The following is a 14381-nucleotide window of genomic DNA, read 5'->3' as shown; positions in this document are numbered from 1 at the left end:
CAAGAGACAACAATTCAGTAACAATGCTCCCTGAGGTTGCTACAATTTGAATAAAGATTACATTTCTTTGTAATGTGAAAAAACTACCTAACATTTATGGCTAGCCATAAATATCTCAGCAAAGGATACTGACTAGAGATGCAGCTAATATCAGATTGTTACCCTTGCCTTACAGGAATCACAGAACTAGTATCAGAGGCCCACATCCTCACAGGTATCTCACTCTCGTTGATGAAGCCTAGCTCGCCAAAGGTATTTTATTACACAGGAATGTGGGGCCAGATTCTGATCTCAGTTACATTGACTTAATTACTCCACATTTAAAACAGTGAGTTATTGTGGACTGACACCATTAGTGGATCTTAATGCTGTTCTACATTGTGTGCTAGTGTGCACCAGGTAGGGTGTAAATCTTATTGCACACCAGCGTGTTGCACACTAACAATGTGTGTGTGGACCCTGATGGCATGCACAATCAATTCCCTGGCGCACATTGACATAGTCCTGTTTCACTTAGTACTATGTCCATATGGATTAGGGAATTTAAAGTGACTAGTTAGTGAGCAACATGCTGGTGCCCACTAAAATTTATATCCCAGCTGGTGCACACTAACACACCATGTAGAACAACACTGAGATCCACCAATGGTGTCAGTCCACAATCACTCATTGTTTTAAAGCAAGCCTTATGATAGAAATTCTATGTAAATTGTGGCTCTGATTGGTTTCAATGGAAGCCAAGGAAATGTATCTCAGGAAAGTACTTGGATCTAAAAGTGGGTGATTTATATGTAATACCAGATTTGTTTCACTTGACTTATAATGAAACAAGAAAAAAGTAACAAATGTTGCAGCACCATTTACCAAAGTCATTTTCTCTTTTCCATTATAAGAAGCATTTAAGTATCACAAGAGGAACTATGAAGCATCATCATATGTCTATATAATCAATTATATTATAGTCCCCTAATTACAAATATCTACACTAGGAAACGAGAGATGGATTGGGGTTATGTCTTAAAAGAACCCCAAACCAGTAACTCAATAGGGAGCTATTCTCTTAAAAAAATGTTTTGCTTTACTAAAAGAAAAAGCAAGACAATAGAAAGATTAGCTACCAGGTTCAGTAAATATGAGTTATTCCTAAATTGAATCAGATGAATCACTGCTTATGGTAATAGTAAACAATTTGAGATTCATATATTATCTAATGAGGTATAACCAAACGCAGTTATTATATTGAGTAACTGTAGCCAGTGTACCTTCATTCACCTTAAAATGTAAAAAAGTATTTATTTTCTTAAAGCAAGGAATAAAAGTTTACAATCACCAATTGCTACTAGGATATCTGATTCATGAAAATAAAAGGGCTGTCCTGAAAAGGTACTAGAGACAGAGATATAAAATGAATATCTAATACCACAATTTTTTGCATAAGTGAGAACATCCACAAAGACTGCTCTAAAACATGCTTGTTCACCACTGCCAAAGCCCTAGGGGTATGAAAGTGAAGCTTTAATCTTGTAAATATAAAATAAATACATAAAAATAAATCACAACATGAAAGCTAGAGCTCATTAAAAATTCTTAACATTTTCAGAAGCTTTTTTTGGTTGAGAAATAGGATTTTGTCAAGAACAGAATTTTGTGCAGAAAAAACTTTACATTTTTGTAATTTTTTTTTCAAAGTGGAAATCAATCATTAAAGTATATTGCAAGAGCTAAACTCTCTACAACAGGGGTCGGCAATGTTTGGCACGCGGCTTGCCAGGGTAAGCACCCTAGCGGGCCGGGCCAGTTTATTTACCTGCTGATGCGGCAGGTTCAACCGATCGCAGCCCCCCACTGGCTGCGGTTCGCCGTCCCAGGCCAACCGGGGTGGCGGGAATCCGCGGCCAGCACATCCCTCGCCGCCTCCCGCCACCCCATTCTTTTGAATGGTCCTGTTAATTTTTCCATACATGTTGGTTTTCCATTTCTTCACCCAACCCCCAATCTTCCATTGCTTTCTATTTTATATTCATCAGTGGTAACTGGTAAACATTAAGCTATAGTATTCACCATACTGCACTCACCTTTCCCACCTTCTCCATAGTAGCTCAGGAAAATGCTGCCTCTTCAGCATAGGCAACACAACCCTCCTTTTTAGATGTACATACACGATATGTGCACACACAGATCAGAACCCGGCAGGAACACAATTTGACATTTCTTCTTAAACAAAATACTCATTTTTCCTCCTATTTGCTGATGTACAATTGATGACAGAGAGTATTAAGATGACATACAAAAGATTAAAGATCTTATCTGAGCAGATGAATGAAAATTCCTTGGCCTTAATTAGAACTGTATGAATATTGGGAGGTTTTATTTTTTCAGTTCATTACCAATTCCAACAAAGGGAAAAAAAAAGGGAATGACCCAAACAGTTTTGTTTTTCCCTAAGTTACTTTTTTATTTCTTCCAATTACTGGTGAATTAAAGTTAAGAACAAAATTAATTTAGGGATGAATGAAATGTTTTTTTAAAAATAAAAATTCTTAAAAAAAAAAAAATCAAAATATCTAGATGGAACTGACTTATTCAGACCCTTCCGCCCTACCACAACATGAACAGTTTGTGAAACATTTAATTTTTCCCAGATCTGCATTTTTTTGCAGAAAAATGTTTTGGCTGAAACCTTTCACGAAGTACTAGTCCCAGTGTTCTTAAATAGAAATAAAAGTGATTCTCAGTTTGGGCTTAATTCAAAATCCACTGAAGCCAATGAGACTGGATTTAGCTCATGCGCCTTATGATACTTCATTAGCTTTTCTAGTATTCATCTTCCTCGTGTTTTCCTTCCACTGTGTTCTTCCTTTGCATTTTTTTTTCCTGCTCACCATCAGCAGCCTCCTTGGTTTTGCTTGATGCAATAAAGGATGTTTTCTCTTCTCCATTTGCTGCATCAATATTGCAGGTCTCCAGGGGAACTTTTACACTGGAATAAGAGACCAGGAGCACAGCTGTGGCTGGCCTTGGCCAGCTGACTTGGGCTCACAGGGCTAAAAATTGCTGTATACATGTTCAAGCTCAGGCTGGAGCCCAGGGTCTCGGGTCCTCCTCCTGCACAGGATCCCAGAGATCTCACATCTACACAGCAACTTTATATCCCTGCAACCTGAGCTGTACATCAGCTGATCCAGGCCAGCCATGAGTGCTTAACTGCTGTGTAGATGTACCCCACTAGGCTACTAAATAGGTCTTGCTCCCATCAAAATCTCCTATCTCCATAGATATTCCATACAGAATATTGTAGATTATAGGCAAAGAGCAACTTGAATGGGACCCCAACTCTACCCACTTCTCCCCAACATCTGCACCAAATCACCTTTTTCTTTAAGATATTGGTGAGTTTTACAATTTTATTTCTCTTTCAAAGCTCAGTACTGACCTTTTATTTTAAAGCTCTGTCCCATTTGTTTTCTTCATTTGCAAAGTCTTTCTCCAAATTTAGGTGCACAATGGAATCCCAGTGTTGAGTTCCTTCAACTGAAGGTGAGAATAGAGCTCCTTTCCAGCTGGACTGTGCCCATTTTTCTTTAAACAGTTAAAATTTATTTTCAGAAATGTTGGCATGAAGGTAACAGAGTTTCTTTTATTCCATCCCTGTCAGTAACTTCTCTGATGCAGTCCCATCTAAATTCGGTCATTGGATCGTCAATGACGAGTTTCTTTGGTCTTTGTTTTCTTTAATGATGGCAACTTCTTCTCCCTCCTAACTTTTAGCCTTCCAGCCAGATAATACTTAGTTCATACAAGTTCTTTGCTGGGTGTGTCAAAAGAGTTTAGCACAGTGGGCTTAAAATAATACATGATCATATTATTTAAGACGAAAGCCCAAAGTCCCAAGCAAAACAAAATACAAATGGCTATTTTCATGTATTAACATCCTCTGGAATTTTCTGACAACTTTTGAAAGTTTTCCTCATAAAATTAAAATTATAGATGATTAGATATAGATAGGATTTTTTCCAAGTGGAAAAAAGTTAGAAAGCAGTAAAGTGTGGGATAGTGGTGGTAGTGGGGAACACTTTTCACTTTTAAATAACTTTTAAAAATGAAAGTATTACTTTTCTCTCTGAAAGTGCCACTTACATCCAGTGTGACTGCGTTCCAACTGAAAAACAAACCACCAACAACCAACAACCACAGTCCGATAAGAAAGTAGGGGAAATATTCCACACTTTGACTGTTCAGTGTTGTCCATCTGGCAAAAGTTAAAAAACATTAAATTGGAAAAAATCCCCCCCTCAAAAAAAATTTCAAAACAAAAACGTTCAAATAATGGACTTTGGGCTTTGCAGTTCTGGCTCTAAAATAAGCTAGAGCTATACCATAGCAATTTAAAAACAACCAGCTAAAAATCACGATATACTATGGTTCTTGGTAAATATATACCAAATGCATGCAGGGTTGTGGGCATCCTAAACTCTCATGGTCTTTAATATGAGATGGATGTGCTGAGTCGCTAGCAGGTTTAATCTTCAATCTACTCTATATGGCTAATTAAGTTTAAAGAAAAAAGGACCAAGTATTATAATTAGTTACAAGAATAGTATGGAAATCCCATTTATCCAGCTGCTCAATTTTAAATGCAAAGGGCAATGATTTAAATTTTGAAATAAAAATCTCATTAGGAAGCGACATTGTAGGCCACTTTTGATCTGATAGCCAAGATGATAAAAATCTATAGTTTATAACAGGAAACTTTATAATGAAGTATGTGATACGCTGTTCATTGAACTGAACAATGTTATGAAAACATTGCAGTGTTCAGTCACATTTGGGAACAGTTATTCGTCTGCAGTGAAGAATAGACTATATTGATAAAGGAAGTCAGGATTATACTCAGTCTATGTTGGGATATCGAAATTTATGATCTTTAACCCTAACTTACTTGGATTTTAACCCAGCCTCTAATATTGGGAACAAAGTTAAATATGGGCACAATTAAATGTGGCCTTATGGTCCATAGTTAAATGCTTCACTCTCTCATTCATAGATGTCAAGGAGAGTCTTCTAAACAGGTGCAATTCTGGACACAATTAATTATGTCGCAATATATAGAAGCCTTTTTCTTTAAAAGAAGTAGATGTCAGAGTAAGATACTCAATCACCACAGGTCATTTACCTGCAAAATGTTTTAATTTAACAGGCGTAGAGATGATCCATAGAGTAGATGATTCATAGAGTAGAATTTTAGATTATAGTATATGATTCAGTTTGTGGCTATTATAGCTCAGATTTGTTTAAAACCCATTTTAAAAGTGAAGCAGGCTTGAAAGTCTTATGAAGAGTGGAATTCACCACTGAGTAACTTCTACTGAAAGAAATAAGAATATTGAAATAATATCTTTCAAAAAGACACTATTGAATTACTAATACCTGCATATCTGTCATTCCAATTACTCCACTTGCACTTAGTGCCTTTCAGATTGTAGATTCTGAGGAAGATATTGCAACCCCAGTTTATCAGTACAGCATCTAGTACACTGTTGATCCTACCACACTTTAAACCAAATTGGGGGTGGGGGTGCACACCAATTACTCTGTTTAGTGTTCCAATTCCCAGAGAGTGTTAATATACATATTTAAGTAAACTGAATGTGACTGGGCTGAATGGACTTTCTGGAGAGAATACCCAGGAACTCTGTCAGGTGGCCAAAATATTTAAAACTTGTCTTTTTAATCGTGAACAGAGTGGGTTAAAAGAGTGGATCCAAGGTATCTAGTGCCCCCCACTTTTTGTCATGGCCCGTTGACCTATTAATTTATGATTAATGCAGCACTAAAACACTAGATGCACTTTGAGAAACTGTTATATCTGAACACTAATTTAAGTAAGATAGCATGGTTATATCAATCTAGACCATGGACAAGGCAAATCTTTGGATCCTAATGCTTCAGAACTTGGTAGAAGATTAATCCAAACTTTGTGACACAGGTCGTCACTATTTTCCAAACTTGGCTGCCTAATATTTGGTACCACAATTCACATTTTGACACCTTTTTATGTTTCCTGAATTTTAGAGGTGCTGATCATCCATAGCTTTGAATGCATCAGTTCCAAGGTTTCCCTTAGCATGGTGTATGCTTTCAATTATTTAAGCTCTTTGATGAAGGAGAACCATGTATATTTCTGAGGGTAAGACAAACAAAGCCATTAACTGTACATGAATAAATAAAAATTAAATACATCAGATAAGTAACATTACAAATAAAGATTAAATACAATTCAAACAGATTTAAAACTATTAGGCTCTTTAGCTAACAGCTATGAGAAAAACTGTGAACAATCACTGGATGGAGTTAGCTAGCTTCAGTACTATTAGCAACTGATCTATGTTTGTGAGAAAAGGCAGTGTATGATCAGCAAAATCAATGCTTTTTCAACTACAGTAAGGAAACAGTCAATGGCAGCTTTAGCAAATAGTCACTCTTACCATGACAAATTTGACATGAAGAATATAGTTATTTCCAAATGTATACAAAAAAGGAACACAATAGAAACTCAGCAAGTACTCATTAACAAAGCAATCCTCTATAGTGAAACCATAGTATAGGAGACCTTAAGCCTGAAAAAAGTCTAACTAAAAATTCAGTAAGACACAGAACATAAAGAAGTGAAAGAATAATGACAAACAAGAATAGCACAGAAGGCAAGAGGAAAAGCTATTAACCATGGAGCTCACTCACTATATTAAGAATCTCCACATTCAGCAGCACATTCTGGGTAAAGACAGATACAATATTTTACTGGCACATTATTCTACCCAAGTGTTGTCAAATTGTAAAACACCATCACCGATAAATGGATATCATTAAGTTTTTGAAATACAATGCAAACATATCAATATGATAATTAAACTTATTAACCAACATGCATTAATTTATACAAAAATAGAATCATAGAATCATAGAATATCAGAGTTGGAAGGGACCTCAAGAGGTCATCTAGTCCAACCCCCTGCTCAAAGCAGGACCAATTCCCAGCTAAATCATCCCAGCCAGGGCTTTGTCAAGCCGGGCCTTAAAAACCTCCAAGGAAGGAGACTCCACCACCTCCCTAGGTAATGCATTCCAGTGTTTCACCACCCTCCTAGTGAAATAGTTTTTCCCTGATATCCAACCTGGACCTCCCCCACCGCAACTTGAGACCATTGCTCCTTGTTCTGTCATCTGCCACCACTGAGAACAGACGAGCTCCATCCTCTTTGGAACCCCCCTTCAGGTAGTTGAAGGCTGCTATCAAATCCCCCCTCATTCTTCTCTTCTGGAGACTAAACAATCCCAGTTCTCTCAGCCTCTCCTCATAAGTCATGTGCTCCAGACCCCTAATCATTTTTGTTGCCCTCCGCTGGACTCTTTCCAATTTTTCCACATCCTTCTTGTAGTGTGGGGCCCAAAACTGGACACAGTATTCCAGATGAGGCCTCACCAATGTCGAATAAAGGGGAACGATCACGTTCCTCGACCTGCTGGCAATGCCCCTACTTATACAGCCCAAAATGCCGTTAGCCTTCTTGGCAACAAGAGCACACTGTTGACTCATATACAGCTTCTCGTCCACTGTGACCCCTAGGTCCTTTTCAGCAGAACTGCTACCTAGCCATTCGGTCCCTAGTCTGTAGCAGTGCATGGGATTCTTCCGTCCTAAGTGCAGGACTCTGCACTTGTCCTTGTTGAACCTCATCAGGTTTTTTTCTGCCCAATCCTCTAATTTGTCTAGGTCCCTCTGTATCCGATCCCTACCCTCTAGTGTATCTACCACGCCTCCTAGTTTAGTGTCATCTGCAAACTTGCTGAGAGTGCAGTCCACACCATCCTCCAGATCATTAATAAAGATATTAAACAAAACCGGCCCCAGGACCGACCCTTGGGGCACTCCACTTGAAACCGGCTGCCAACTAGACATGGAGCCATTGATCACTACCCGTTGAGCCCGACGATCTAGCCAGCTTTCTATCCACCTTACAGTCCATTCATCCAGCCCATACTTCTTTAACTTGGTGGCAAGAATACTGTGGGAGACAGTATCAAAAGCTTTGCTAAAGTCAAGAAATAACACATCCACTGCTTTCCCCTCATCCACAGAGCCAGTTATCTCATCATAGAAGGCAATCAGGTTAGTCAGGCACGACTTCCCCTTCGTGAATCCATGCTGACTGTTCCTGATCACTTTCCTTTCCTCTAAATGTTTCATAATTGATTCCTTGAGGACCTGCTCCATAATTTTTCCAGGGACTGAGGTGAGGCTGACTGGCCTGTAGTTCCCCGGATCCTCCTTCTTCCCTTTTTTAAAGATGGGCACTACATTAGCCTTTTTCCAGTCATCTGGGACCTCCCCCGATCGCCATGAGTTTTCAAAAATAATGGCTAATGGCTCTGCAATCTCACCCGCCAACTCCTTTAGCACCCTCGGATGCAGCGCATCCGGCCCCATGGACTTGTGCACGTCCAGTTTTTCTAAATAGTCCCGAACCACTTCTTTCTCCACAGAGGGCTGGTCACCTTCTCCCCATGCTGTACTGCCCAGTGCAGCAATCTGGGAGCTGACCTTGTGCGTGAAGACAGAGGCAAAAAAATCATTGAGTACATTAGCTTTTTCCACATCCTCGGTCACTAGGTTGCCTCCCTCATTCAGTAAGGGGCCCACACTTTCCTTGATTTTCTTCTTGTTGCTAACATACCTGAAGAAACCCTTCTTGTTACTCTTAACATCTCTTGCTAACTGCAACTCCAAGTGTGATTTGGCCTTCCTGATTTCACTCCTGCACGCCTGAGCAATATTTTTATACTCCTCCCTGGTCATTTGTCCAATCTTCCACTTCTTATAAGCCTCTTTTTTGCGTTTAAGATCAGCAAGGATTTCACTGTTTAGCCAAGCTGGTCGCCTGCCATATTTACTATTCTTTCTATTTATCAGTATGGTTTGTTCCTGCAACCTCAATAAGGATTCTTTAAAATACAGCCAGCTCTCCTGGACCCCTTTGCCCTTCATGTTATTCTCCCAGGGGATCCTGCCCATCTGTTCCCTGAGGGAGTCAAAGTCTGCTTTTCTGAAGTCCAGGGTCCATATTCTGCTGCTCTCCTTTCTTCCTTGTGTCAGGATCCTGAACTCGACCATCTCATGGTCACTGCCTCCCAGGTTCCCATCCATTTTTGCTTCCCCTACTAGTTCTTCTCTGTTTGTGAGCAGCAGGTCAAGAAAAGCTTTGCCCCTAGTTGGTTCCTCCAGCACTTGCACCAGGAAATTGTCCCCTACGCTTTCCAAAAATTTCCTGGATTGCCTGTGCACCGCTGTATTGCTCTCCCAGCAGATATCAGGGTGATTAAAGTCTCCCATGAGAACCAGGGCCTGCGATCTAGCAACTTCTGCTAGTTGCCAGAAGAAAGCCTCGTCCTCCTCATCCCCCTGGTCTGGTGGTCTATAGCAGACTCCAACCACGACATCACCCTTGTTGCTCCCAGTTCTCAACTTTATCCAGAGACTCTCAGGTTTTTCTGCAGTATCATACCGGAGCTCTGAGCAGTCATACTCCTCTCTTACATACAACACAACTCCCCCACCTTTTCTGCCCTGCCTGTCCTTCCTGAACAGTTTATATCCATCCATGACAGTACTCCAGTCATGTGAGTTATCCCACCAAGTCTCTGTTATTCCAATCACATCATAGTTCCCTGACTGTGCCAGGACTTCCAGTTCTCCCTGCTTGTTTCCCAGGCTTCTTGCATTTGTGTATAGGCACTTAAGATAACTCAATGATCGTCCCTCTTTCTCAGCATGAGACAGGAGTCCTCCCCTCTTGCGCTCTCCTGCTTGTGCTTCCTCCCAGGATCCCATTTCCCCACTTACCTCAGGGCTTTGGTCTCCTTCCCCCGGTGAACCTAGTTTAAAGCCCTCCTCACTAGGTTAGCCAGCCTGCTGGCGAAGATGCTCTTCCCTCTCTTCGTTAGGTGGAGCCCGTCTCTGCCTAGCACTCCTTCTTCTTGGAACACCATCCCATGGTCAAAGAATCCAAAGCCTTCTCTCCGACACCACCTGCGTAGCCATTCGTTGACTTCCACGATTCGACGGTCTCTACCCCGGCCTTTTCCTTGCACAGGGAGGATGGACGAGAACACCACTTGCACCTCAAACTCCTTTATCCTTCTTCCCAGAGCCACGTAGTCTGCAGTGATCCGCTCAAGGTCATTCTTGGCAGTATCATTGGTGCCCACGTGGAGAAGCAGGAAGGGGTAGCGATCCGAGGGCTTGATGAGTCTCGGCAGTTTCTCCGTCACATCGTGTATCCTAGCTCCTGGCAAGCAGCAGACCTCTCGGTTTTCCCGGTCAGGGCGGCAGATAGATGACTCAGTCCCCCTGAGGAGGGAGTCACCGACCACCACCACCCTCCTCCTCCTCTTGGGAGTGGTGGTCGTGGAACCCCCATTCCTAGGACAGTGCATCTTTTGCCTTCCAATCGGTGGAGTCTCCTTCTGCTCCCTTCCCTCAGATGGGCCATCTAGTCCACTCTCCGCATTAGCACCTGTAGAGAGAACATGGAAACGATTGCTCACCTGTATCTCCATTGCTGGTGCATGGACGCTCCTCTTTCTTCTTCTGGAGGTCACATGCTGCCAAACCTCCTCACAATCCTTCTGTCCCTGCTGCGCCTGCTCTGAATCTTCAGAACATTGTGGCCGTAGAAGCATCTCCTGACGTCTGTCCAGGAAATCTTCATTTTCCCTTATGCAACGCAGAGTCGATACTTGTTTCTCCAGCCCTCGAACCTTCTCCTCCAATATGGAGACCAGCTTGCACTTTGTACAGACAAAGTCACTTCTGTCCTGCGGAAGAAAGACAAACATGGCACAACCTGTGCAGGTTACAACAGCTGATCGCTCACCTTCCATATCACCGTCCTCTTAGGAGCTTCCTCAACTGTTGCAGGAACTACTCGGAGAAACCTGCAGATGAAAGCCTCAGTGCGCTCTCCCCACGCGAACTCCCAGGCAAACTCCTGCTGTTAGCCTCTGCTGTTCGCCGCTCAGCTGGTTCGCTGCTGACTGCCCTTATATACCAGTCAGGCCCACTCAAGGCCCACCAACACAGCCCCCCTAATGCAGCACTTAGCGTACCTCCTCTTGGACAGCTCCCAGGCAAACTCCTGCTGTTAGCCTCTGCTGTTCGCCGCCATAATGAGTGTAGACATTTATTTGAATAGGAACATCCATTTATGGACATATACACCTATCTCATAGAACTAGAAGGGCATCAAGTCCAGCCTCCAGCCTTCACTAGCAAGACCAAGTATTGATTTTGCCCTAGATGGCCCTCTCAAGGATTGAACTCACAACCCTGGGTTTAGCAGGCCAATGCTTAAACCACTGAGCTACTCCCCCCAAGGTGCATTAGCATAGTCTAGTTCTGATAGCAATCCATGTATACTTCTCTCATCATTTATTGTTAATCCTCACTGCATGTAAGACTGAAGGTGAAACACACATGGGAGCTGCAGGTGCTTCACTGAGCTGATGTCCAAACTCACCCTTTTCAGGGATTTGGGTTTAATGGTAACTCAAAACCAACAACAGAACAAACATCTTTCTTTTCTTCTTCTGAGGTTGGCTGTTCCTCAAGTTTCCCTATAGGACCTCATCTATCCTAATTCCTTCTGGCCCAGAGACACTCCCACCCTCTTTATTCTCAAGGTTGGAGCTAACTAGATACACCTGTCTATATAACTAGTCAGTAATTACCCTCAATCTTAACACAAGTTGGAGTTTAGCACCTAAGCCTAGGTGACTCTGCAGAAAAAAAAAAACCTTATATGCCTACATAGGGTCTTAGAACCAGCCACTCTGAGAAGATCCAGATTTCCACCCCACCCAAGTTCTTGGTTTTCATCTTCAATGTTCTAGATTGGCTAGGACCTAGATATCTGAAAAAAATAAATAGTGTCCCAGTAATAGGCTAGGAAAGTGAATCTGAGAACATTATGTCTGATGGAGACTAAAATTAAACTACTTTGGCCCCAAGGCTGAACATTCTCCATGGAAGGTCCTTCACTGTGGAAGTCACCAATCCTGGAGATCAGTTTAAGCTTGAGTCTTGTCACCTTCAGTGCAAACTTTAAGACACCTCTCTTTTCACAGTCCACCAATACAAGTGATTGCAAAAAAGGACCAGCCAACATAACCCTGGAGATAAGTGGTGGTATTATGTTTAAGAATACAGACTGATGGAGTAGGTAGACAGTGTGGTCCATACAGTCAAAAATGTGTTCCTTAATTTTTTTCCCCAAAAGTTAAGATACTACTATTGTATTGGGTATGTTATAAAAAAGGCTAGATCAGGATGGGTAAATATACAACCAAAAATCTCTCTTGGAAGTATACATCTCTACATTGATGTAGCATGCAAACATTTTCTTATCCATTGTATACATGTTTTGTTTATTCATGTTTGTGTCCGTCTTCAACAGTCCAAGAGTAGTACGGGGGAGGGGTGGGGAAGAGGGATGGTAAAAACATTTTTCCACTTTAACAAGCTATATCAGGTCAGATACCCAAGCATTAGCTTCCATTATAAAATTTAAACGGAAGATAAATGAGCTCAAAGCATTTTATGATGTCTTAGTGCATTTCATTGCTACAACACAGCATGAATCACAGGAGAAACACGAAATTAAAATTATTTCTTGTCAACCAAGTTAAAGGAAACCACAAAGGAAAGATCATCTCCATGTGTCCAGACATAATAGTTTTTACCTTTACAGAACATCTCCAGGATTAGATGTTCTTTGATTATACTCTGTTTCATACATAGTTCTCCACACATCGTTTGCCTTTTGTATCCCATGTCTTCAGGAGGCAAAGGTCCCAGAGCAATTCAGAAAGGGAACATGTTGGCAAATCATCAGTTTTAGACTTATTTAAATTAACACTATTGTTTTCATTTATTATATAGGGAACTCACAATGAGCCAAGCCCTATGCAGTGGAATAAGGGGATATCATGTCCTCTCCCTTCCCTGCTCAATTACTGCCTAGATCAGCAGTCAGCCTCTCAGTCACAATTTCTTTTTGCAGCGCCATGGCACACACATATAGGACGAAGAACAAAGCTTGTCCCATCCTGCATAATGATCAGGCTCAACTTTTATTGCAAGGTTCAAAACTATTTTGTATTTTAACCAAGCCACTGGGAAGAGTCTGGAACGGAATCAACAGAATTTTACTTGCAGTTCAGATAAGCCTCCTGTTATCTTCATTTGATTGAAACAAACACATTTGAGACTGACTTGACTGGCAACAGGTCCAGTTTGCAGGATCTTTCATTTATGCAACAGAACAAATAATTGAAACTATGAGATAATCATAGAGTTTGCAGTTACCATTCATTCAAGGATTTTAAAAGCCTTTTTCTAGTATTAGCTAGCACACTCACCCTGTTAGTTGTAGTAATGTCAGGCTAAAAATATGTAGGTTAGCAGAGACATTTTAGACATGGGTAAGTTAAAAGCCAGAGAGGCTGAGAACCAGATTAATAGTACTGAGTCATTGCTCTGTATTGCATGGTTTTAGGAACCTACATTTCAATGAATGTCACTAAGTCACTTCTGAAAGTGGGATTTACCCATCTAAGTAACTTAGGCTTTCAAATGCTGAATGGAACAATGACTAAAATATATTTAGGTATCTAGCCTTAAGTGACTTGTTCAAGATCATATAGAACAGGGGTCGGCAACGTTCGGCACGCGGTTCACCAGGGAAAGCACCCTGGCGGGCTGGGCCAGTTTATTTACCTGCTGACGCGACAGGTTTGGACGATCCCGGCCCCCACTTGTCACGGTTCGCTGTCCCGGGCCAATGGGGGCAGCTAGAAGCGGCGCGGGCAGAGGGATGTGCTGGCCGCGGCTTCCCGCTGCCCCCATTGTCCCGGGACGGCGAATCGCGGCGAGTGGGGGCCGCGATCGGCTGAACCTGCCGCGTCAGCAGGTAAATAAACTGGCTCGGCCCGCTAGGGTGCCAGTGTGCCGAACGTTGCCGACCCCTGATATAGAAAGTCAGTGGCAAACCTGAGAAATAGATCCAGCTTTATAAGTGCACCTCAGGTTAAAAAAATTGCGTATAGTATGAATCAATATGTTGTTGGAGGGAAATAAAGAGAAATTGCTTTTCTAGGTAGCAGTCTGTTTACCAGTAAGACTGCCCAGCAGACAGATCGAAAGTCCCTATCCTGGACAAACAGTACTGCCACCAAGCTTATGCAGTGTTAGTCACACAGATTGCCCCATGAGGTTGCATGTCCCATTTCAATGGAAGTCAGCAGATGATCAGTATTACTGACAAAAG

The sequence above is a fragment of the Chrysemys picta genome, chromosome 14 (genome assembly GCF_011386835.1).
Source record: "Chrysemys picta bellii isolate R12L10 chromosome 14, ASM1138683v2, whole genome shotgun sequence".
NCBI classification, from domain to species: Eukaryota; Metazoa; Chordata; order Testudines; family Emydidae; genus Chrysemys; species Chrysemys picta.
This window is presented reverse-complemented; position numbering follows the sequence as displayed.